The following is a 28,000-nucleotide window of genomic DNA, read 5'->3' on the forward strand; positions in this document are numbered from 1 at the left end:
TAATAGATTTTAAATTAAACCAAATAGGGCTTGCCTTAATTGATTTTGATTCCAAAGAAAGGGAATAACAATTCCTCTTATCAAATCAGATTGGAATAGCAGAAACAAAATCAATTAAATAAAGCTAAGGAAAGAGAATATTAAATAAGCACACTTAGCTTAGATGGAGCACAGAATTATCTCTCAGAAGTTCGACGAAGATTGGCTTGAATACTTTAATTAATTCGATGATTTCTTCTGAGATTCGTGCACTATTTATAAGTGAGAAGATCGGGTCTTCGACTGGTCTAGAGTGCTCTTCGACTAGTCGAAGCACTAATAGATATTTGAAAAATCCGGCGGGATATGCTCTGACCGTTCTACGACTGGTCGAAGCTCTCCTACGACTGGTCGTAGGTCACCTACGACTGGTCGTAGGTTTCCTTCGACTGGTCGTAGGTCCTGAAAATCTTTGCTGGACTTCGAGTCGAAGATTGTACGACTGGTCGAAGAGCAGTCGACACTGTTCCTACGACTGGTCGAACAGATTCCTGGACTAGTCGAAGGCTAATAGATTTTATTCGGAATTTGTAACAAACTCACGACTGGTCGAGAAATTTCTTAGACTGGTGGAAGCAAGTCTAGGACTAGTCGAAGAAGGCCTAGGACTAGTCGAAGAACAGACCAATCACATGTAAAATAGACATTCGGTTTATGTATCCGAAATGACCTACTTCTAAGGTCAACCTATGGTCAATCAAACCTCAACCATGAAGTATGGACATTGAAACATTAGGAACAAGAGACCTTGAAGTATGAGCCTTGAAGTCTTGATGTAGATCAAACCTTGATGTAGCTCAATCTTGAAAGTGTACAAACTGCCTTGAACTCTTCTTGAAGTCTTGCAGCTTGAGTCTTGTCTTGTGAGTAGTTTTTTCATTCAAGATTGATCCTTGTACTTGTGAGCTTTGCTTGTTGTGAGCTTAGCTTGTTCATGAATGTTGATCCTTGAAAGAGCTTCACTTAAGCAAGTTATATATAACATAACAGTGATTTTGTCATCACAAATTTGACAACAGACAGGGATATAAACTATAGCACTTACAATCTCCCCCTTTGTCAAATTAGTGACAAAACACATAATCAAGATAAACAAAAGTAAAACAACTAGTTAATACCTGCAAATCAATATTCAATATTCAACATTCAACCAGTTTCAACCAGTTTCATTCAACAAGATCAAACATATACTCAAGATCTACTCAAGATCAAACATATACTCTCCTTGACTCCCCACTCCCCCTGAGTAACATAACCAATGCTACTCCTCTCATAATCACATTAAGAACAAACCATTCTCCCCCTTTTTGTCACAATATGACAAAGGAGAACTAAATAAAGGAAATCATGAGAGGAAACATGAGGAAGTAAGAGAGTATAGCAAAAGAATCATAGAGATACTCAAGATAGCATCACATATATCCGGCATAAATATTACACCAAGAACAAATATCCAGCATAAAATCCAACTCAAACTCAAGCAAATAAGTGCTAAGTAATAAAGATATTACAGACCAGAAGTCTCATAAAAACTAGTCAGAACTAGAACTTGATGACGGAGCAGGAATAGAGGGATCAAGTTGGTGCATGCCTTTGTTCAAGCGCCTAAGATATTTGCGCATGTACTTGAATTGTAAATCATGAGCAACAGACATGTTTTCCAACTTAACATTAATATCCTCAACTTTACCCTCTAATGCACTCAGACATGCATCAACATCAGATGGTACAAAATCTGGATCATTTGCTGAGTCAGAATCCAGTTCCTCAAAAATGTCATCCATATTAATGTCAACACCAGCTTCTTCAGGACCACCACCACCACCACCACCACCACCTTGTTCAGGAAGCAGATCCAACTTCATCTTATTGATATTTGTATTGTTGAAGATCAGATGATGGATAGGTGCCTCATCAACAGGCATATCAACTAACATATGAGTAGCCAATACAGTCATAAAATATGCAAAAGGAATATCACTATGACCAGGATGGAGTCGAAACTGAATAATGAAATGACAGATTAAGGATGGCAAACAAATCTGAGTACCATTTGAGATAGCATGGATAACACGAACCATAAACGAAGTCAAGTTAGATTTATTACCTGAACGAGGATACAGATTAGACACAAAGATTCTGTGGAGAATTCTGTATTTGGGTAACAAATACCTTGCGGGGAGCGCATTCCCTTTTTGAGTCCATTGAACATCCATATTGCACAAGTCTCTAGTGAGCATGCGTTTTTCAGCCATTGAGGGTTTATCGGTTAAATTATGGATAGGAATACACTCATCATTCACAGGAATTTCCACAAGGGCTGAAATTAAATGACGATCAACGTCAAATGGCCCTTCTCTAGTAAAAATTTGAAAAGTTAAATTATCCTGTGAAAATACACTAATACATGTAAACATAGATTGGGCAATGGACCGGTATGCAGGCCCACCCCAATGCAATAAGTTAACCCAACCTACAACTTCAAGCATAGGAAGGATGTCAAAAGGAGCAATGTGATTAACATCAACAACATGCTCAATAATAACATTACGAGATCTAATATCCCTAACATATGATGGATCATCATTAGGAACAAGAAGATGACGCTTAGAGATAGCGGTCGATCTGGAGGAAGAAGAAGGACCACGTGAAGTAGTTTTTCTACCTCTAGAAGCCATTTGCAACAAGGATTTAAAGGAATAAAGAAGTTGCAAAGGATTAAGAAGTGGGTTTGCTTAAAACATATTTTTCAAAATCTAAACCCCAAATCTCAAAGATTTTTAAAAAAGAAAGCTTCAAGAGAGAAAAGGAAACAATCTTGACACAAATCTGTAAGAAAAACGGGATTTGGAACACTAACCTTGAAGGACTTGAAGGATGGGTTCGACGAGTCGAAGTTCGGCTCCAAGGAGAAGAAAGAAGAAATGAGGAAGAAAGTGAAAAATCTCCAATTTAAAGTGAAACCCGTGTTCCACGACTAGTCGTGGGTATCTACGACCAGTCGTAGTACGACTGGTCGTGTATACTCACGACTGGTCGAATAAACCCCAAAAAATTCAATTTTCTTGCAATTTAAACAAAAATTGAAATTCAATCTAGCAAAAATATATAATATTATACAAGAAGGCATAAATTATCAATTTAAGATGCACATGCCAAGATCAAATTTCATCTTTTTGAACCTGCTTTTATCAAGAGGTTTTGTGAAAATATCAGCACGTTGATCTTCAGTAGGAATATATTCTAGAGATATAACTTTTTCTTCTACTAATTCCCTTATATAATGAAATCTAATGTCAATATGCTTAGTACGAGAATGCTGAATAGGATTTTTTGAAATATTTATCGCACTGGAATTATCACAATGTAATAACATAGAATCCTGTTTAATTCCATAATCACTCAGCATTCATGCATCCAAATAAGCTGTGTACATGCATTACCAGCTGCGATATTGTAACGACCTTGGAATTTCTGTGCTAATCTTTCCTTAAGTAGTTGTTTTGGGGTAATTAACGCTTTACTCGATTGCTTGTGAAATCCGCATCAATCACTTTAAATTGTATCTGCATGGCTCTAAACGTGTAGATTAGTGAGCGCTACGTTACTCTGAAACCTGGGATCCATCGCTAAATCCAGTTGTTCTGGGAATTTTTGGAAGATCTGGATCGGACCTAGACCGCGCGTCGAAAGTCTGATGGTGATGATCTTAGGCTGTTGCGGTCACCGAGTTGGGCTTGATCTTCACCTCGAAAATCAAGTCGATCTGATGTTCTGGGTCAATTTGATTGAGTTCGAAGTGAAGAGTGTGAGAACGGTTGGAATTTATTAAGCTTTTTATGAAATCTGAGTCGTGTCACTTGCGCGACAATTTTAAGCTATCTAACCGTTGGATTCTGACCCAATTTTACCCTCTGATCAGGATAGTTGGCCCAGGCATATCCTAGTGCTTGTGGACCTGATCGAGTTTTCGTGACCGTTGAATTGAGTGTGGTCTGCCACGGCTGATCTGAAGGGCCGGTCGGTATGAAAACTTTGCTTGACCTAGATCCATGGTCGAGGAGCTTAAGTCTGACCTTTCGTGGTTATAGGCCCACCAGAAGTGCTTCGTTGGATCGAGAAAGCCTTACTTTGGTTATAACCTAAGTATACCTTGTCCCTAGGGTTATTTTCATCAAGAATAGGCCTATTTATAGTCCTTAAACCCTAGCCCTCTTTTCCATACGATTTTCTCTAACCCTAGCTTGGAAAGAGAGTGGAAAAGAGAGAGAAAGTGAGAGAGATAAGTTGGTGAATCATCTTGGATTCTTCCTTGTTCTTCTTCATCTTTGGACCTTCACTTTGAATCGTTCTTCTGACAGTTCTGAGTTCTTTTGGGGTAAGTTAACTTAACCCTAACCTGTGTTAGAGCTTAGATTAGTCTTGGTGTTGTTGTATCTCATTCTATCCTTGTTTTAGGGTATTCTAGCACCGTTGACGAAGACAACTCGTCTAAATCAGTTCGGTGCTTCTTTCTTTGCTTAAGGTGCGGACTTTAAGTGTATAGGTTATGGTTTTCAAGACTTTCAACGCCAGTTAGTGATTTATTCTTGTCATGGATGAGATTTCACATGCCAAATGTTGTGTTTACATTGCTTTCCTGATATGCATATGCTATATTGAGATTTGTGTATTCTAAGTGTATTTATAAAGTACCGTATATGTATAAAATACGCACTTGTGTTTGCCATGATTATTTGTCATGTATGTATGCTAGATGCATGTATGACGACTCCTTGGTAAAAGGAATTGTCTAAGTGCATGTATTCCAACATACACCATGTATGTTGTTCCATGTATGCTAAGTGTTTGTAGAAATGCATGAATGATCTAAGTGTAACTTATTACACTAATTGTGGGTGTTGAGAAGTGATTCTCAATACTCCTATGGATGCGCATGATTTCCTTTATGCAGTTACATTCCATGTTATTTAAATTCAAGCATCTCCTATGCTTACATTTATGTTAAGTTGATATTCTTCAGATGTGTAAGTACTATGATTGGAGTTGTTGTTCCATTATTGTTTTACATTCCATATGAGTATCTGTAGTAGCGTAAGGTGTTTGGGACTATGCCTTAGTCCAGGAAATCGGTAATTGACCATATGTTCGTGGTTGAGATTGCTTTCGCCACGTAGGACGTATTAGACGAACCCAAGCCATATTAGAGTTGGCGGCAGTGGTTTGGCCACGCGGAGTGTTTGCGCACTCTATGTCGTTCAATTCAACGTGCGCTCGTGCTAGTCGTGTTCGTCAAGTAACCTGATTGTTCGATGTATTTTAACCATGTATGGACGCTATTGCTTGAATCTAAGATACCAAACTTATCAGTGACATCCTATTAACTATGGTACTTGATCCGCTAAGACTCATGAGCCGGACATGGTGGTATGGGACACCGTGGTCGAGCTGTCGGCCTACGCTGGGGTGACGAGCCTCCCCGTAGTGACCAGTGAGTAACTAACCTCGTGAGCTGATTATGGTGGTATGGGACACTATATTCATGCTATCGGCCTACATTGATTGGTGACGAGCCCTTTGTAGTGACCTCGAGCATACCTGGATACCGCAATGAGGTGACGAGCCGAACTATGGTAGGAAGGGCATGAAAGGCGTGCATTGATTGGTGACGAGCCCTTTGCTACAACCTCAAATGTCTGATCGTATGAGATGTCTAGGATTGACGACCCTAGTATGGATCACTGTTTGGATGGTGATATGAGGAAGGTATCTTAGCTTCCCAATCCTGCTGTGTGAAATGGACTAATAACAACTTGGTAATCATATCCATGCATTGCATTTGCATGTGCTTTGTAGATGTGGTGCACTTTGAGGCGATGTCATGCGTAACGTAAGATGAAGACGCTGAGGGTGTACGCGTGAGGGCACGCATCATACTGCATTCATACTTGCATTAACAAGAGTACTTATGATTTATTTAATTGTCCTGCTTTATCATTACTGTTTGATTGAACTGATAACATGTTAACCAGTGCCTTATTGTTCCACTGAGTTGATCACTCACTCCCACGTTTCTGGGGCGGTGTTAAACACCCACCAGACTCTGTCTTAGGCCCTGATGTTGCAGATGTGGATGCGACGTCTGAGGCAGAGCGAGAGCTGGATGACGACGAGGCTGCCTTCTCCTATATGCAGTTTTCAAACGGGTTCTAGCGAGCCTCGGTCTGATGCGCGGGATCTTTGGGATTATTTTTTTTGGGAACTGAAACGATGTAATTGATACTTACAATTTTATTAAATAACACTTTCATACGATCTGCCTTGTATATGTAATTCAGGGATTTACACTTGTACACATTTTACTATAAGTCTTCCGCTTGCTTTATTCACTTATCCCTGAATCATATCTGTATTTTTGGCTTAATCTATTCCATGTTTTATGTACTAATACAGCCAACATACATTCATCATTAAATATGTTGCATAAGTGATGTTTTGGAACTCGGGAGCTGAGTTATGCTCGACCCCCGAATTTCAGGGCGTTACAAGTTAGTATCAGAGCATGATCTGGATTAAACCGGACCTGGGTTATGGTCACACACTGCACGTTGTCACCACTTTAGTGTAATTGGGTGCGGGTCTATCATCGCTTTGTGTTTGTGCTCCGTAGTTTCTATCGGCGAAAGTTTCCTGAAAACCTTCGCCGAGATCGAGTCTGTATTCATACCTGATCACACACAGCGACCCGAAACCTTTCCTAGACCCTCTATTAATGAGTGTAGACGGTCTATCTTCCCTTTTTTCATCTTTAAACCTTCCAGAAATCGCTATTTGAATCAGATTTCTGTCAAAATGACCCGATAGACTTCAAACTACGCAAGGGGCCAATCGGGGCATTTGCTGTGGGACCTAGGGGGGACCACGTGTTTTGGACCAAAGGGGACCAGGAGGGCCTCGCCAAAATAACGAGGCATCGCCGGTTCGGCGAGGGATCGCCGGTCGCCGGGCTAGGCGGGCCGGGCCGTTGCGGGCCGACACATCTCAGGCCTAGTGTGGCCCACCCCTCTACGGTTTTACCTTAAAACCCATTCCTTTTACCTATTTCCTTCACAAAACCCACTCCAAGCTTTCCTTTTCTTCAAAAAACCTCTCCAAATCCTCTCAAATCTCTCCCCAATCTTCATCTTCCTCCATTTTTCGTGCAAACCCATCACCCCATCTTCAAATCTTCCTTCCCATTGTTGATTTCTCCTTCTTTCCTTCTCATTTGAGCCCTTGCTATCCCTATTTGGCTAATAGTTGTGTGGGAGCTTCACTATCTTCCTATTTCTCTCTTTCTCTCATTTCTCATGGCCCTCTTTGAGATTGTGATGGCCATCTTTTCCATTTCTTCCCTCCTTTCCTTGATGGGGAAGAAGAGAGCGCCCGTGGATGAAGCCGGGCCGAGCTGTCCAACCCGTGCACGGAGGCCGAGAGGAGCCGCCGCTAGCACGTCCGCCACACGTGAGTTCCAGATGAAGCGTGACCTCGATCCTCGAGCTTTCATTAGTAGGACTTTGTTAGCGGAATTGTCGCATGGAGTCTATGAAAGGCGTAGAGTCCTTTTTGAGGCTCATGTTGATCCGCGGCTCTTTGGTGAGTTCTTCTTGTTGGAGAGCCTAGAAGGGGCTGGTTGGGGTCCCTTGTTCGAAGGCGAGTATCGCGCGAATGCTAGCACTGTTCGGGCCTTTTTTGCCAACATTCTGGAGCCTTTGCTGGAGCCTTTGCAGTTTAAGATTCCTTGTGGTAGCGGTCGGGTTGGTATTGTCAATGTTGCTTTGATATCCCGACTCCTGAGAGTGCCACTTGGTGAAGTGCATGCCAGCGAGAAAATGTGGACAGTGTGCACGAGAGGGATCGTCGCACCCGATCCTTGTGTGGTCGTCTGGTTGAATGGCAGCCGAATAGGAGTCTTTTGGCTTCTTTCATGACGGACGACTTCTGTTTGCTTCACCACATCTTTACGTTCAATGTATATCCAAGGTGGAGCAACCGTAGCGAGTGTACGCGCCTGATGGTGGATTTCCTATATCAGGTGGGGCAGGAAGCGAAGTTGTGTGTGCCGATGTACATCTTGCACTAGATTATTCTCATCGCTCGTTCGAGTAGAAGGACCAAATCGCTTCCCTTTGGCCACCTCATTTGCAAGATCGCACATGAGTTTGGCTATAGGCTTGGAGCTGAGAAGCCGATCCCTGTTCGTTATATCAATTTGAGGACTCTTAAGCTGATGGAGGTTGGTTCTGGTCGGCTTGCCTCAGAGGGTGAGGCTGAGTCTGAGAGCGGTGATGATGAGAGTTATGCTGAAGGTGGTGCGGAGTCTGAGGAAGAAGCAGAGCAAGACGAGGAAGAGATTGAGGCACAGGATTCAAGTGATAGCTCTCCTCCTGTAGTGCCAGAGCAGGGCACAGAGCAGACTGCCAGAGATGCCCGTCTTACACGGCATGAAGAAGGGCAAGCTGCTTTACGCTAGGAGATGGTTGATCTTCGAGGCTTTGTTAAGCATAAGCTTAGGAAGATGTCTCAGACTTTGAAGTATATCCTGTGTTGCTTGCAGGATAAGGGTGCTCCGCCTCCATCTCCTGATTCCTACGAGTAGCATCGTCGTGGCCGTCTTTTGCTTTGTTTGTGTTTTCTTTCTATGTGTAGCCGTTGTTGGCTTGTAGTTGGAGTGTTGTAGTGTTGTAGTTGTGGTAGTTGTTTGTGGTTGTTGTAGTTGCTGTGGTTGTTGAAGTGTTAGATGTTGTTGTTTTCATGCTTTCCTAGTCGTGATTCATGTATTGCTGCACTACTTGTATTGCGACGATTTTGATTAATGGAATGCATGTTGTTTGTCTTTGGAGTTGTGCTGTGCTGTGTTATTGTGTGGATGGATTATGTGACTTAGAATCTGACAGGTTGCATCCTCTGATTGAATGTAGGGATGCCTCCTAAGGGTTCGAAGACTTCGGCCCGTCTCTCTCTTATTGAGTCGCTTGCTGGGATTCCTCCCTTGAGCGATAGCCAGTCGGATCCGCAAGCGGGTCCATCTCGTGCCGGTGCTGGGTCGACACCTATGGCTCCTCCAGTCACACCCTCGGTTCCTGAGCCGAGCCATGCACCTTCATCTACTCCACCTGTTGATAGGTTTGAGCAGATGATGTTGTTGATGCAGCAGCAGCGGCGGCGGCAGCGGCGGCGGCAGCGGCATCCTCTCCTCCATGGCTGGCATCTTTGCTCAGTCAGTAGGGGCGACTCCACCTGTTTCACCTATGCCTCCATCTGGGAGTGCCAGTGCCAGTGCCAGTGCCAGTGTCAGCGGCACATTCGAGTGATTCCAGCGCTTGCGACCTCCTACTTTTGCGGGTTCTCATAGACCCGAGGAGGCCGAGTATTGGATTGACCGCATCTCTAAGATGCTGAGGCCGTTGCACTACTCTGAGGTCGAGCAGGTTGAGCTTGCCACCTTCATGTTTGAGAAGGAGGCCAGTTTGTGGTGGGACAGTGTGCTTCGCACTGCTGAGGAAGACTTCGTGTGGTCGTGGCAGGCGTTTGAGGCGCGCTTCCATGAGAAGTATTTCCCGGTGACGTACCGACATGAGAAGGAGAGTGAGTTCCTTCGCCTCCGCCAGGGAGGGTTGTCGGTTACGGAGTATGAGAACCGGTTTACTGAGTTGGGGCGGTATGTTCCTTTCATCCTAGGTGATCAGCCGATGAGGATGCGGCATTTTTCTGAGGGACTGCGACCTGAGATCCGATCAAAGATTTGCTGTGCTAGTATTTCTTCATATGCGGAGCTAGTGAGCATGTCCTTGTGAGCAGAGCAGGATGGAGATAGAGTGTCCTGCATGTGAGCACCGATGGTTCCTAGGCCGCGACTGGACTTTCAGGGTGCACCTTTCCTCGGCAAGAGGCCGCGAGTTGATTCTCCTCCGAGGCGTTCAGCGCCGCCCGCTCAGCAGATGAGAGCTGATCTTAGATGTTCTTATTGTGGGAAGGTGGGGCACTTGGACCGTTTCTGCTTTTTCCGTATGCGAGCAGGTGGTTTTACTCCACCGTAGAGGCTTAGCCGTCCGATGCCTCAGGTTATTTCTCCTCCTCCTCTTCGATCAGCACCAGCTCATCCATCCTTCAGACCTGTAGTTCCTGGTTTCAGGCCACCTCAGCGGCCCATGGTTCCTCCATCGAATCGTCAGCAACAGGCTCGTGTTCATGCGCTTTCAGCTGAAGCGCCTATGTCTGACTTGGTGCCGAGGTCCTTTGAGGTGACAGCGCATATTGAAGGTATTCCCGTTTCTGTGTTAGTGGATACAGGGTCCACTACTTCTCTTATTTCTTATGCGGCAGTTAGGCGTTTGGGTTTGAGATCTGTTCCTATGCAATGAGTGACGCTTACTACCGCTACGGGGATGTCCTTTGCTTTGACAAGCGTTGTATGGATTGTTTGGTCGATCTTGAAAGTGGATCGATCCGTGTTGATTTGCTAGTCGCACCGCTTTATCACTACGATGTTATTATGGGTATGGATTGGCTCACGAGGATGCGAGCTGAGATTGATTGTGAAGCTAGATCAGTGACGATCCATGGACCTGAGGGCGAGATTGTTACTTTCCCAGTTCAGGTCAGTTACCCTCTTCGTATTGATTTTTATTCTTCTCTGTTGGAGAGTTCGGCCGAATCGGCGTTGGTTAGTACGCCGGTAGTTCAGGAGTTTGAAGATATGTTTGAGTCGATTCCTGGATTACCTCCTCAGTGTGAGATTGATTTTGCTATCGATCTTATGCCTGGTGCGGCGCACATTTCTTTACCCACCTATCGGATGCCTCCGAGTGAAATGAAGGAGTTGAGGAAGCAGATAAATGGTTTGCTGGAATTGAGTTTTATTCGGCCCAGTGTGTCTCCTTGGGGAGCACCTGTTTTGTTTGTGAAGAAGAAGGATGGTTCCTTGCGATTGTGTATTGATTATCGTAGGTTGAATTTGGTAACTGTGAAGAATAAGTACCCTTTGCCCAGGATTGATGATCTGTTTGATCAGTTGAAGGGGGCACGGTACTTCTCGAAGGTTAATCTGCAGTCAGGGTATCATCAGTTGCGTGTCAAGGATGGAGACGTGCAGAAGACCGCTTTTAGGACCAGCTTCGGTCATTATGAGTTCCTTGTGATGTCGTTCGGTCTGACGAACGCACCGGCCGTGTTCATGGATCTGATGAACAGGGTGTTTCGGCCATTCCTGTTTCGATTCGTCATTGTTTTTATTGATGACATTTTGATTTATTCGGCGAGCCGGGCAGAGCACGAGGAGCACTTAAGAGTGGTTTTGGATACTCTTAGGAAGCATCAGCTCTTCGCACAGTTCAAGAAGTGTGATTTCTGGAGAGAGGAAGTCAAGTTCCTGGGACATGTGGTGTCCAAGGAAGGAATAGCCGTCGACCTTACCAAGGTAGCTGCAGTGCAGGACTGGAAGCAGCCTGGTTCAGTTACTGAGGTGAGGAGTTTTCTGGGTCTTGCAGGCTATTATCGACGCTTTATTCAGGACTTCTCAAAGATTGCCAGACCGTTGTCGCAGCTGACACGGAAGGATTTGAAGTTTGCTTGGAGTAAGCAGGTGGAGTTAGCTTTTCAGGAGCTGAAGGACAAGTTGACGTCCGCCCCTGTGCTAGTATTGCCAGAGCAAGGGGTTAAGTATATTATATATACTGACGCCTCTCGCGTTGGTCTGGGTTGTGTCCTTATGCAGAAGGACAGGGTGATTGCTTATGCTTCGCGTTATTTGAGGAAACACGAAGAGAATTACCCTACGCACGACCTGGAATTGGCAGCTGTCATCTTCGCATTAAAGCTTTGGAGACATTACCTCTATGGTGAGGAGTTCGAGCTCTTTTGCGACCACAAGAGCCTTAAGTATATTTTCACGCAGCGCGATTTGAATATGAGGCAGCACAGATGGATGGAAACATTGAAGGACTTCAAGTTCGATGTTTCTTACCATCCGGGTAAGGCGAACCTTGTGGCAGATGCATTGAGTCGCAAGAAGGCTATTAAGTTTGCGGCTCCGCTGATGATAGCAGAGTGGGATATGTTGGAGTTCGTGCGCGATTTTGAGCAGAAGCTTACGGTGGTTGAGCCGTATGAGGTTATCGCACACATTCGTGTACAGCCCGTTATCGACGAGAGGATCGTTGCAGCTCAAGCAGATGATGAGCTTTTGGTGAAGATGAGGCAGCGGGTTGGTACAGATGAGAACTCCGACTGGAGTGTTAGTTCTGATGGGGGCCTACGTTTTCGTGGCCGGTTATGTGTTCCTGACATCCCTGACTTGAGACGGGAGGTTCTCGAGTTAGCCCATAGTTCTAAACTTGCGATGCATCCAGGTAGCACGAAGATGTATCAGGATATGAAGAGGTCTTATTGGTGGGACAATATGAAGGTCCAGATTGCTGAATTTGTTTCTCGTTGTCTCACGTGCCAGCAGGTCAAGGCAGAGCATCGCCGACCTCCTGGGTTGTTGCAGCCCATGCCCATTGCTGAATGGAAGTGAGATTTCATCTCTATGGATTTTATTTCTGGGTTGCCGAGGACGAGAAAGGGATTTAACTCTATTTGGGTGATCGTCGATCGATTAATGAAGTCGGCGAATTTCTTACCGATCAGAGTCACTTACTCTGCAGACGAGTTGGCTAGGCTGTATATCAAGGAGATAGTGCGTCTGCATGGAGTTTCCCTGGAGATTGTGTCTGATAGAGACACGCGCTTTACATCTATCTTCTGGACTCGTATCCAAGAAGCGATGGGTGTGAAACTGAAGTTCAGCACCGCGTTTCATCCACAAACAGATGGGCAGACGGAGCGCGTGAATCAAGTCCTGGAAGATATGTTGCGAGCTTGTGTTTTGGATTTCAAGGACAGTTGGGATGATTGTCTTCAGTATGCAGAGTTCGCGTATAATAATAGTTTCCAGGCGAGTATCGGCATGGCTCCCTATGAGGCGTTGTATGGTCGCCCGTGCAGAGCACCACATTGTTGGGCAGAAATTGGTGAGCGTAGTTTGCTTGGCCCAGAGTTGGTGCAGGTGACTTCTGAGAAGGTTGACATCATTCGACGTCGACTTCTGACTGCGCAGAGTAGGCAGAAGAGTTATGCTGATACGAGGCGTCGACCGCTTGAGTTTGTAGTGGGAGACCATGCGTTTCTGAAGGTCTCTCTTATGAAGGGAGTTCTGTGGTTCGGTAAGAAGGAGAAGCTGACGCCAAGATTTATTGGTCCATTTCAAGTTTTGGATCGAGTGGAAGCGGTAGCATACCGCCTTGCTTTGCCCACACCTCTTGCGGGCGTGCATAACGTATTTCATGTTTCTATGCTGAAGAAGTACGTTCCTGATCCTTCGCATATTATCAGTTGGGAGCAAGTGCAGTTGAGTGAGGATGCCACTTATGTACTGCGACCGACATGTATTCTCGACAGGAAGGAGCAGGTATTGCGTAGCAAGGTTATCCCTCTTGTGAAGGTGCTATGGACGCATCATGGTGTGGAAGAGGCTACTTGGGAATCTGAAGCTGAGGTCAGGAAGACCTACCCTCTGATCCTTGAGGCTTTTATGAAGGTATGAATTTCGAGGACGAAATTTTCATTAAGGGGGGTAGATTGTAACGACCTTGGAATTTCTGTGCTAATCTTTCCTTAAGTAGTTGTTTTAGGGTAATTAGCGCTTTACTCGATTGCTTGTGAAATCCGCATCAATCACTTTAAATTGTATCTGCATGGCTCTAAACGTGTAGATTAGTGAGCGCTACGTTACTTTGAAACCTGGGATCCATCGCTAAATCCAGTTGTTCTGGGGAATTTTTGGAAGATCTGGATCGGACCTAGACCGCGCGTCGAAAGTCCGATGGCGATGATCTTAGGCTGTTGCGGTCACCGAGTTGGGCTTGATCTTCACCTCGAAAATCAAGTCGATCTGATGTTCTAGGTCGATTTGATTGAGTTCGGAGTGAAGAGTGTGAGAATGGTTGGAATTTATTAAGCTTTTTATGAAATCTGAGTCGTGTCATTTGCGCGACGATTTTAAGCTATTTAACCGTTGGATTCTGACCCAATTTCACCCTCTGATCAGGATAGTTGGCCCAGGCATATCCTAGTGCTTGTGGACCTGATCGAGTTTTCGTGACCGTTGAATTGAGTGTGGTCCGCCACGGCTGATCTGAAGGGCCGGTCGGTATGAAAACTCTGCTTGACCTAGATCCATGGTCAAGGAGCTTAAGTCCGACCTTTCGTGGTTATAGGCCCACCAGAAGTGCTTCGTTGGATCGAGAAAGCCTTACTTTGGTTATAACCTAAGTATACCTTGTCCCTAGGGTTATTTTCATCAAGAATAGGCCTATTTATAGTCCTTAAACCCTAGCCCTCTTTTCCATACGATTTTCTCTAACCCTAGCTTGGAAAGAGAGTGGAAAGGAGAGCGAAAGTGAGAGAGATAAGTTGGTGAATCATCTTGGATTCTTCCTTGTTCTTCTTCATCTTTGGACCTTCACTTTGAATCGTTCTTCTGACGGTTCTGAGTTCTCTTGGGGTAAGTTAACTTAACCCTAACCTGTGTTAGAGCTTAGATTAGTCTTAGTGTTGTTGTATCTCATTTCTATCCTTGTTTTAGGGTATTCTAGCACCGTTGACGAAGACAACTCGTCTAAATCAGTTCGGTGGTTCCTTCTTTGCTTAAGGTGCGGACTTTAAGTGTATAGGTTATGGTTTTCAAGGCTTTCAACGCCAGTTAGTGATTTATTCTTGTTATGGATGAGATTTCACATGGCAAATATTGTGTTTACATTGCTTTCCTGATATGCATGTGCTATATTGAGATTTGTGTATTCTAAGTGTATTTATAAAGTACCGTATACATATAAAATACGCACTTGTGTTTGCCATGATTATTTGTCATGTATGTATGCTAGATGCATGTATAACGACTCCTTGGTAAAAGGAATTGTCTAAGTACATGTATTCCAACATACGCCATGTATGTTGTTCCATGTATGCTAAGTGTTTGTAGAAATGCATGAATGATCTCAGTGTAACTTATTACACTAATTGTGGGCGTTGAGAAGTGATTCTCAATACTCCTATGGATGCGCATGATTTCCTTTATGCAGTTACATTCCATGTTATTTAAATTCAAGCATCTCCTATGCTTACATTTATGTTAAGTTGATATTCTTCAGATGTGTATGTACCATGATTGGAGTTGTTGTTCCATTACTGTTTTACATTCCATATGAGTATCTGTAGTAGCGTAAGGTGTTTGGGACTATGCCTTAGTCCAGGAAATCGGTAATTGACCCTATGTTCATGGTTGAGATTACTTTCGCCACGTAGGACGTATTAGACGAACCAGAGCCGTATTAGAGTTGGCGGCAGTGGTTTGGCCACGCGGAGTGTTTGCGCACTCTATGTCGTTCAATTCAACGTGTGCTCATGCTAGTCGAGTTCATCAAGTGACCCGATTGTCCGATGTATGTTAACCATGTATGGATGCTATTGCTTGAATCTAGGGTACCGAACTTACCAGTGACATCCTATTAACTATGGTACTTGATCCGCTAAGACTCATGAGCCGGACATTGTGGTATGGGACACCGTGGTCGAGCTGTCGGCCTACGCTGGGGTGACGAGCCTCCCCGTAGTGACCAGTGAGCAACTAACCTCGTGAGCCGATTATGGTGGTATGGGACACTATATTCGTGCTGTCGGCCTACATTGATTGGTGACGAGCCCTTTGTAGTGACCTCGAGCATACCTGGATACTGCAATGAGGTGACGAGCCGAACTGTGGTAGGAAGGGCATGAAAGGCGTGCATTGATTGGTGACGAGCCCTTTGCTACGACCTCAAATGTCTGATCGTATGAGATGTCTAGGATTGACGACCCTAGTATGGATCACTGTTTGGATGGTGATATGAGGAAGGTATCTTTGCTTCCCAATCCTGCTGTGTGAAATGGACTAATAACAACTTGGTAATCATATCCATGCACCGCATTTGCATGTGCTTTGTAGATGTGGCACACTTTGAGGCGATGTCATGCGTAACGTAAGATGAAGACGCTGAGGGTGTACGCGTGAGGGCACGCATCATACCGCATTCATACTTGCATTAACAAGAGTACTTAGGATTTATTTAATTGTCCTGCTTTATCATTACTGTTTGATTGAACTGATAACATGTTAACCAGTGCCTTATTGTTCCACTGAGTTGATCACTCACTCCCACGTTTCTGGGGCGGTGTTAAACACCCACCAGACTCTGTCTTAGGCCCTGATGTTGCAGATGTGGATGCGACGTCTGAGGCAGAGCGGGAGCTGGATGACGACGAGGCTGCCTTCTCCTATATGCAGTTTTCAGACGGGTTCTAGCAAGCCTCGGTCTGATGCGCGGGATCTTTGGGATTATTTTTTTTGGGAACTGAAACGATGTAATTGATACTTACAATTTTGTTAAATAACACTTTCATACGATCTGGCTTGTATATTTAATTCAGGGATTTACACTTGTACACATTTTACTATAAGTCTTCCGCTTGCTTTATTCACTTATCCCTGAATCATATCTGTGTTTTTGGCTTAATCTATTCCATGTTTTATGTACTAATACAGTCAACATACATTCATCATTAAATATGTTGCATAAGTGATGTTTTGGAACTCGGGAGCTGAGTTATGCTCGACCCCCAAATTTCAGGGCGTTACAGATATACTCAGCTTCAGCTGTTGAAAGTGATATAGAATTTTGTTTCTTACTAAACCAGGAAACTAGACAATTTCCAATGTAAAAACAACCACCACTGGTTGATTTTCTATCATCTAGATTACCAGCCCAGTCAGCATCCGAGTACCCAGCTAATTGGACATTGGTTTCATGAGGATACTAGAGACCGAGATTTACAGTACTTGCGACATATCTAATAATTCGCTTGACAGCAATCAAGTGAGATTCTTTTGGATCAGATTGATATCTTGCGCAAATACCAACACTTAGTGAAATATCAGGTCTACTAGCAGTTAAATATAACAAACTACCAATCATACTCCGATAAAGTTTTGAGTCAACATTTTTACCATTAGAGTCTTTTGATAGTTTCAGGGTAGTACTCATAGGAGTATCGAAATTCTTGCCATTCTCAAATCCAAATTTCTTGATTAGATTCAAGGCATACTTAGATTGAGAAATGAATATTCCTTCAGGTTGTTGCTTTACTTGCAATCTAAGGAAATAAGTCAATTCCCCAACCATGCTCATTTCGAACTGTGATTTCATCAAATCTGCAAACTCAGTAGTCAAGTCAGTACAAGTTGATCCATAAATAATATCATCAACATAAATCTGCACCATTAAGATATGATCATTATGTTTCTTAACAAACAGAGTTTTATCAACAGATCCCATTTGAAAATTATGACTTAAAAGAAATTTCGTTAGTTTCTCATACCATGCCCTAGGTGCTTGTTTTAATCCATAAAGTGCCTTTTTTAAGCCGATATACATGATCAGTATTTTTGGAATCTTCAAAACCCATTGGCTGTTCAACATAGACTTCTTCATGTAAATCGCCATTTAGAAAAGCACTTTTCACATCCATCTGATAGATCTTTATCTTTCTAAAACATGCAATGGATATAAATAGTCTGATAGATTCAAGACGTGCTACTGGTGCAAAGGTTTCATCGAAATCAATCCCTTCAATTTGAGTATAACCTTGTACCACCAGTCTAGCCTTGTTTCTAATTATATTTCCACATTCGTCAGACTTATTTTTGAAAATCCATTTTGTTCCAATGATGTGTTTATCTTTAGGTCTTAGTACGAGATACCAAACATCATTTCTTACGAATTGGTTGAGTTCATCTTGCATCACAACAATCCAGTTCTCATTAGCCAGAGCTTCTTTTACGTTAGATGGTTCAATTTGGGATGTAAAACATACATAATTACATATATCCTCAAGTTGTCTCCGGGTGCGAACACCGGTGAGAGAGTTTCCAAGAATTTGTGTAGTTGGATGATCTTTAACAATCCTCAACTCAGAATCAATCTGATTCGATGAAGTATCGGGTTTATCAATGATTAGTACTTCATCATTATCTGAATTAGAAATTGGTGTGTTTAAGTGATCATCAATGACAACATTAATGGATTCTTGAATCACCAGTCCTTTTGTTCAGGACCTTATAAGCTCGACTGTTTAAAGAATATCCTAGAAGAATACCTTCATCACTCTTCGTATCGAACTTTCCCAAATTTTTACGATCATGTAAAATATAGCACTTGCTGCTAAAAACTCGAAAGTATTTAATAGTAGGCTTTTTATTGAACCACAATTCGTAAGCCGTTTTATTATTATCTTTGCTAGTGTATACTCGATTAATAATATAGCAAGCTGTGTTGACTGCTTCAGCCCAAAGATTTTTAGAGAGCTTCATGCTATTCAATATGACACTAGCCATTTCTTGAAGCACCCTATTCTTTCTTTCAACAATTCCATTTTGTTGTGGAGTTTTGGGAACAGAGAATTCATGTAATATTCCTTGGTCGGTACAAAACTTCTCAAAATTGCTATTCTCAAATTCAGATCCATGATCACTATGAATTTTACTGATTTGAGAGGATTTTTCAGTTTGAATCCTTTTGAGAACTTTTCTTACTTCTTCAAGGGTTTCAGATTTATCCCTTAAGAAGACTACCCAAGTGAATTTGGTAAAGTCATCAACTATTACCAGGATATACTTTTTACCACCACGACTTTCCGTTCTGGTAGGTCCTATCAGGTCCATGTGGAGAAGTTCGAGTGGTCTTGATGTGGTATTTGAATTCACCTTTTTGTGTGAGTTCTTTGTTTGTTTGCCTATCTGGCACTCACCACATATTTTATCTAATTTCTGAAGTTTGGGTAAACCTCTTACAAGTTCTCGTTTGCTCAATCGATATAAATTTCAATAATGTACATGTCTAAGACGTTTGTGCCATAAATCAGTCTCGTTTGTATGGACCATGTAACATGTTTGATTAGATGAGCTGGATTCACTAATAATATAGCAATTTTCAGACGTTCTACGTCCAGTTAATATTACAGAACCCTTATTGTTTAGTATTTCACAGCTTTGATTAGAAAACCGAACATTATGGTTATTATCACATATTTGTGATATACTAAGCAAGTTGTGCTTTAGGCCTTCAACATATAAAACATTTTTAAACACAGGAAGATTAAAAGTTGAACCGTACCTTGGCCTATAATCTTGCAGTTGCTACCATCACCAAATGTGACTGAACCATCAGTCATATCTTTCAGATCGGTGAATAAAGCTTTGTCACCTATCATATGCCTGGAGCATCCACTGTCTAGGTACCACTTTGAATGACTTGTTTCTTTGAAAGCAGTGTGAGCAACCAAGCAGGTGACTTTAGGAATCCATTTCATAACTGTTTTGGGTTTAGGAACATAGTTGGTCTTCTTTTGTGTATATTTGTAGAAATGACCTGTAGAGTTAGATTTTAAGAGTTCCTTGAGTAAATCAACTATCTTTTCAGCTAGTGGATTTCGTTTCTGATTAAAGTTGACATGGCTGTTTCTAGGTTTTTGAAAAGTTTTTGAATTTTTAGAAAAATCTTGATAAGTACTTTTCCCTTTTGAGTTTGAGGACTCTCCTTTAACAAACATAGGAGGAGTATACTTTTGTTTAGGAGGTAAATTTTTATCATAACCCAACCCGGATCGATCGCCACATTTTCTTGATTCGGATAAAAGTTTCTCTAACTTTGGATCACCTTGGGCATATTTCCATGTGTCCTTTAGACTCAGAAGAGAAGATACTTCAGTTTTAAGATTCTCAATTTCAGATTTTAAATCAACAATTAGTGAGTTTTTGAATTCCAAATCGCATTTTGATTTTTCAAAACAATCTGAAATTTGTGATTTTTCTAAGGCAAGTGATTCAAAACAATTTTTGAGTTTAGAAAACTTTTCTTTTTGAATTTTAAGTTTGACAGCAATTTTACAACTTTCCTTATATAGGGCATTGTAAGCGTCTTGAAGATCATCTTCATTTTCACATTCACTATTAAGATTTTCTTCACTTGTAGAGTCATTATCTGAAAATGTGAATTTGGCTAGAGTCATAAGAGCTTTAACCTCATTGCCCGACTCAGTTTCAAAATCTTCTGATTCAGAAGAACCTTCAGAATCAGATGATTCATCCCATGTAGCCAACATACCCTTCTTCTTGGGTTTGTCCCTTTTAGGACATCTATTTGCTAAGTGCCCATATTCTAAACAGTTGCAACATTGACTATCTTTCAAAGATTTTCGAGATTTGGGTCTAAACTTCTTTTTATCATTTGATTTTTGAAAATCAACCCTTTTCTTGCTTTTGAAAATCTTGTAAAATTTTTTAGCTAAAAGAGCCATATCATCTTCTGAATTACATTTAGAAGATTTTAGTGCGATAGATTTTCCTTTAGGAGCTTTAAAGTTTAACTCGTAGGTTTGTAGTGAACCAACTAGTTCTTCTACCCTCATATTATCCGTATCACGAAGTTCCTGGATCGCGGTTACTTTAGAATTGAACCGTTTAGGAAGTGAGCGTAGTATTTTTGCACACACTTTACTTTCTGGGATTTTATCGCCAAGACCCCACATTGAGTTTACAATGTCATTCAATCTAGTGTAAAAGTCCATAAACATTTCATTTTCCTCCATATGAATTTCTTCAAATCTGGTTGTGAGGAGTTGGACTTTAGATTTTTTAACAATTGTAGTACCCTCGTGTGTCATTTCTAATATATCCCAAGCTTGCTTTGCAGTATCACAGGAAATGATTCTTTTGAACTCATCCGGTGATAGTGCGCAAGTAATTGCATTTAGTGCTTTAGCATTTGCACTACTCTCACTTTTCTGAAGAGTGGTCCATTGGTAATATGGTGTTACTTTCATTGATTTTGAACCATCAATCCCAGTAACTTCCATGATAGGAGGATTCCATTCAGTCACTGTGGCTTGCCACACGTTTTCATCCATTGATTTGAGGAAGATCCTCATTCTGGCTTTCCAATAGGCATAGTTGGAGCCATCAAAGGGTGGAGGCCTAGTGACTGAAAGGCTATCAAAATTTGACATCTTAAATAGCTTAAATCGTTAGCTCAGGAATTAAATCCAAGAATAAAAAAGAGCTATTAGGCTCTGATACCACTTGAAAAGGCCAAGCTATATGTCCTAGAGGGGGGGTGAATAGGACAATGCCAAATAAAAACTTATAACAGCGGAATTAAAATGAATATGATAGCCAAAGTAAATCACAATGCAGTAAATTAAAATAACCTCAAAATTCAGATCTTGAGAGGTTGATACAAACGTTGTTCTAAGGACAACCTTACACCAAAAACAGAGTTTATGGTAGGACAACCTTATTTCTAGAAAGATCTTTGTATCAAGTCTCAAACCGAAGAGGAATACAATAATAAATATAAACTGAATTGAAATAACTTGTAATTAAAAATGTATTGTTCTAGGGACAGCCATACACCATAAAAATGGCAGGGCAACCTTGCTGGAACAACTTTCAAATGAAATTGAAAATCAAGTGATAAAGGAATAGCAGAAAATAAATTCTAAGCTATTACAACATTCTCACAAAGCTTGAATTAAATAATTACAACATTCACCACCATACATACATCCCAGAAAAGAATAATTAAAAATTAGAAGAATAAATCAATCAAACACAAGGGTTTATAGTGGTTCGCCTATATGTTCACCAACTGTTAAACAACAGCCACACAAAAAGCTACTCCACTCCTAATATCCTCGCACAGGGGATATTAGCATTCACTAAAAAATAGGTTTTCCCAGGTTCACCCAAAACCCTTACAATTGTGTCTTTGTATGTGGGCTTACACAATTAAAAAAACTCCACTTCTGAGTTTTCCTGGCTTTCCTCAGATAACTAATATAACAAGATTTTTCTGGCAAATCTTGAAAGAAACCAAAATAATAGAAAGGAATTTACAATATGTAAAATACCTGAATATCTCCTTTATTGTAGCAGCCCGGTAGAACCAAATCAAAGTAGATGATTGAATGTCCAAGTTCAATGTCCAGTACTCGATTACAATGGTTCTAATTCTAATAGATTTTAAATTAAACCAAATAGGGCTTGCCTTAATTGATTTTGATTCCAAAGAAAGGGAATAACAATTCCTCTTATCAAATCAGATTGGAATAGCAGAAACAAAATCAATTAAATAAAGCTAAGGAAAGAGAATATTAAATAAGCACACTTAGCTTAGATGGAGCACAGAATTATCTCTCAGAAGTTCGACAAAGATTGGCTTAAATACTTTAATTAATTCGATAATTTCTTCTGAAATTCGTGCACTATTTATAAGTGAGAAGATCGGGTCTTCGACTGGTCTAGAGTGCTCTTCGACTAGTCGAAGCACTAACAGATATTTGAAAAATCCGGCGAGATATGCTCTGACCGTTCTACGACTGGTCGAAGCTCTCCTACGACTGGTCGTAGGTCATCTACGACTGGTCGTAGGTCCTAAAAATCTTCGCTGGACTTCGAGTCGAAGATTGTACGACTGGTTGAAGAGCAGTCGACACTGTTCCTATGACTGGTCGAACAGATTCCTGGACTAGTCGAAGGCTAACAGATTTTATTCGGAATTTGTAACAAACTCACGACTGGTCGAGGAATTTCTTAGACTGGTCGAAGCAAGTCCAGGACTAGTCGAAGAAGGCCTAGGACTAGTCGAAGAATAGACCAATCACATGTAAAATAAACATTCGGTTTATGTATCCGAAATGACCTACTTCTAAGGTCAACCTATGGTCAATCAAACCTCAACCATGAAGTATGGACATTGAAACATTAGGAACAAGAGACCTTGAAGTATGAGCCTTGAAGTCTTGATGTAGATCAAACCTTGATGTAGCTCAATCTTGAAAGTGTACAAACTGCCTTGAACTCTTCTTGAAGTCTTGCAGCTTGAGTCTTGTCTTGTGAGTAGTTTTTTCATTCAAGATTGATCCTTATACTTGTGAGCTTTGCTTGTTGTGAGCTTAGCTTGTTCATGAATGTTGATCCTTGAAAGAGCTTCACTTAAGCAAGTTATATATAACATAACAGTGATTTTGTCATCACAAATTTGACAACAGACAGGGATATAAACTATAGCACTTACAGATATTTTGCCACTGCTGATAATGTTCTGAAAACATTCATATCATATTTAAAATAGTGGATCGACTTGGCGATGATAGCTATTTTGATAAAATGAGTTTATATCAGCGATTGATGACGACAGCGATAGTTGCTAATTTTGGCGATAATCGTCGGTACTTGGCGATTTTGATGAAAATCTTCAGCGTCGATGACAATCGTCAATGCTTGATAGCAATCATCAATGCTTGGCAGCAATCATCAACGCTTGACAGCGTCCATCAATGCTTCATAGCAATCATCAACGCTTCTAGTACATTTGAGAAGCTTTGCTTGAAAATTTTTACATGCCTATTCATTCACATGAATAGAAGTACATGACTTTGTCTTTTGCAGCCCTTTCATCCTTCTACTTTTAATGCCGCCTTTTGATTAGGAAGCATTGCTTTGGGAATCTTTGTTATCAAAATCATGATGTTGCAACCTTTAACAAATATACTGATGTCGCATCACCTCATACTTTTACCCAAGATTAGCATTGCTCCCAGTCTCGAACTAATCAGGCCTATGTACTCTTATTTCTTCTTTTATATCATACACCTTAACAATTTCGCCTCTATCAATTCTCTTCTGTAACTTGTTCTTCAAGCTGAAACAATTTTCCATTCGATGTTCAGCATAGGAAGTACATCATCTTTTTTGAGTGAATACATCCACAATCTTGGGCTGTGCAAATTCTTTCTTTATTTTCTAAGCCGTATGTTTAGCCATGTTTTTTATATCAGGTATTCCTTGCCCATTCACTTTTCATTCTTCTTCAATTGTATCTCCTGAATTTCTTCTGAGATTCGAAGTCAACTGGTTCGTATAAAAGTCAGACACCCTTGTAATGATCATTTCTAAGTGGCAAGGTTCTTCGATCAAATCTTGAAATGTCTAATACGCTTGAGATGATTTTCCCCCTTTTTAGTTTTGGAGTATTACGCCGTGAGTCTTCTGAGTCGAAACTGCCTGTTCTTCTATCGAGTGACTATTTTCCATCAGGATCATATGTCATTACTTTCTCTTTTATTTCATGTCTTCTTTTATGAGAATTTTACTATTGTCAATCATCTCCTGTAGAATATTCTTTTTTCTTTGCTTCATTTCCCTTGAATACCATAACCGTGACAGTTTGATTACCTCTGCAGCTAGCGATTGATTCCTCATAAGCAATTTATTGTCTTCTTCAACTGTATATTTCTCTTAGTCCTTAAATTGTCCAAATTCTTTCTTTACTTTCTTATTTGTAAAATCACTGTTGTTCTCTTCATCGGAAGATTCAATTCTTTAATTTTTGACGATCCTTCATTTTTCTTTTCTTTCTTCGGCAATATTTGTTGTTGTTCCTTTAAGAGTCTTGAAATAGCCGATTCATATGAGAGTTGAGCAGCTTTACTTTGACTCGTGCTCTTCTACTCTGAAAAGTTGTGAAAATGCCCCCTGGGTTCTCTATTGACTGATGAATTTGTTAATTCACTAATTGATTCATCTTCTTATTGGTGAGCAATGTCTGATTCAGTCGAACTAACTTCTCATATAAAGGCTTTCCTTAGGGTTCGCTATTATTCATGGTAGTCGCTGTTGGAAAAGTAGGGTCTTCAATAACACATTCCTTTGGTGAAGGTTGATTAACATCTTGTTAGCAAATGTTCTATTTTCTACAAACTTTGAATGTACTGTTATCCGTACTCGGTAGGATGATATTCCTTGTAAAAGAAGATTGAACCCTTCATTTTTTAGATATCACTTTGTTTTGTTTTTTAGACCTCCATACGTGCGAACTCTTCATATGCATGCTATGTGCCCACCTTTCATCAAATCTCAGTTGTCACTGTTAGCTTGATTGAGTTACCATTGTCCCTGTGCATGCAATACCATATACCCTTTGCGCGGGTCTGCACAACCAATCATGGTTTACACGAGTTGGCGCAAAGGTCTCAACACACGTGTCAGTCCGATGTTGCTCAGGTGCGTGCGACCTCCTATACCATTTACGTGGCCCCGCACAACCAGTCATAGCTTGCGCTAGCTGACGCAAACACATGAATTCCTACTCTTTACTTCATTCTTCTTTACGTATTCCTTCTTTCTAATCCTCTTTCTTATTTCTTTCTTGTCTCTGATATCCTCTCATCTCTTAAAAGCAATGTATGATGGAAACTTCGTATATTTTGTGCACCAGCACACTATCATCCATTCTTCATTGTTTTGTTGCGCTACTAGTGAAGCAGAAACTAATCCAAACGTTATTTGACACAATCTATCATTGATTGCGATTGATTTAACCTTTTCTAGTATTTTCTGGTGGAAACCCGTTATTTGTGAAGTAGACAACCACGTTAGCTAGGAGAAGAGTCGTTGTGGTATACCTGTCATTCAGAACAGAGTGCTAGTTATTTTTAGCAGATAAAATTGTACTTTGTTTTTAGAGATGAAGGGGAGGATGTTCCCACTGAGAGTCACAATTTTGGCGTCTATATAGACGTTAAAAAGTGATAAATGTTCTCTGAGTATTTTCTAAGTCATCATTGAATAATAAGTCCCTAGCAGAGTTGCCATTTTGTTTCAACAAGAAAATAAATGCATTTCGATTTGGGGGAATTATTCAATGATAACGAACGATGAGAGAACAATTATCACATTTATTCTGAGTTCATTTACATCCTCGGATTCCCTTGATTCTGAAAATAAAGTACAATCAATGCAATGAAATAAAAGATAGTACGATGACAATTTTGATAGCATTTCGATGCTTTTTTATCACATCTCCAGGGGAGATGGGTTGTGCAAGCTTGAAACCCTTGATCTAACCGTTGAGATCAGTTCTGATCATCCTTCCATTCATTCTTCCTTCATTGGACTGTTGAAATCAGTTCTGATCATGCTTCTGTTCATTCTTCCTTGATCGGACCATTGAGATCATTTTGATCATCCTTCCATTCATTCTTCCTTGATCGGGCCGTTGAAATCAGTTCTGATCATCCTTCCGTTCATTCTTCCTTCGGAGCGATGACCATCCCTTGAAATGCAGAGCAGTGATCCCTTGAAATGTGGAGAGACGATCTCTTGAAATGTGGAGCAGCAATCCCTTGAAATGTGGAGAGATCCCTTGTAATGTGGAGTGATCCCTTAAAATGTGGAGTGATCCCTTGAAATGTGGAGGCCATCTGTCTAAGGCTAGGAGTACACAGGCCTAAATAGGTAATGTATAGTCCATGGATCTTACTTCGGGGAATATGGAGTGCATAGAGCTTACTTCGGGACAAAAACCATGCATCAGGGCAAGTCTCCTCACAAGGTGGCACATGGAGTTTCCTTTAAGACAACATAAGGCTGGTGTAAGACCCGTATCCTAGACCGTACAGTTCCGTAGACTTCCACGGTCTTCCTAGTCAAATTCTGGTAACCTTCGATCCTTAACCGGTATTTGCGCACGACCCTGAGTCACACGCTGTCAACCCGAGCTAACTTGACCCGAGACTTATACCCTAGCGACCTCGCCGTCGCCGTAGTTCCGATGTCGCGACTCACCCACCGATCCGATACCCTGGTCAGGAGATGTGGGTCCACGTTTGGTGCGAAGAAAATGCCACACGTGTGAATTTTGAAAGAATCTCTACGACTTATCACCTTAATCAATCAATCACTCAATCCCATCATGTTAAGTACATGTCAAGTACACATCACCTTTCACCCATTCCCAAGCAACCCTAAAGTCAAAAGTTTCCTTGGTTTAGCAAGCTATTACCTACGTTTCATTGAGGGCTTCTCTCGTATTGCAGCCCCGCTGACCAGGTTGACTCGGAAGGGCACGGAGTTTATTTAGAACGATGCCTACAAGCGAGCATTTATGGAGTTGAAGGACCATCTGACGTCCGCTCCTGTCCTCACTCTTCCCTCTGGGAGTGATGGATTTATTGTATTTACCGATGCCTCACATATTGGTTTGGGTGTTGTCCTGATGCAGCACGGGAGACCAGTGGCCTTCGCATCTCATCAGCTCAAGGTCCATGAGCTAAACTACCCCATGCATGATTTAGAGTTGACTGCAGTTGTCTTCACACTAAAGGTGTGGAGACACTATCTCTATGGGGTCAGGTTCGAGCTCTTCTCCGACCATAAGAGCTTGAAGTACCTCTTCTCGCAGTCTGAGTTGAACATGAGGCAGAGGCACTGGATGGAACTCCTGAAGGACTATGATTTTGACCTCCAATACCACCTAGGCAAGGTGAACGTGGTGGCAGATGCCCTCAGTCGTCAGCCACGCGGCCTGGTGGTGCATATGATGATTTAGGATTGGCGGATGTTTGAGGATGTGGTAGAGTATGATTTTGAGTTCGGCCTATAGTCTTCTATCGTGAAGTTTTCGAGCCTGTCGATTTAACCCTCTCTTGTTGGAAGAGTGATCGAGGCTCAGCAAGCTGATAAGTTATTGGAGAGTTATATGGCTGAGGCGACATTCGAGAGTCAGGTAGATTGGTATATTGGTATAGATGGTGGACTTCGCTTCAAAGGCCGATTATGTGTCCCGGATATTCCTGAGTTACGCAGAGATCTTATGACCGAGGCACATCGATCGCGGTTTTCTATCCAACCTGGCTCGATGAATATGTACCGTGACATGAGGTGACAGTATTTTTGGGCAGGGATGAAGTGTCAGATCACCAGTTTTGTAGCCGAGTGTGACACATGCCA

The sequence above is a fragment of the Magnolia sinica genome, chromosome 5 (genome assembly GCF_029962835.1).
Source record: "Magnolia sinica isolate HGM2019 chromosome 5, MsV1, whole genome shotgun sequence".
Classification (NCBI taxonomy): Eukaryota; Viridiplantae; Streptophyta; class Magnoliopsida; order Magnoliales; family Magnoliaceae; genus Magnolia; species Magnolia sinica.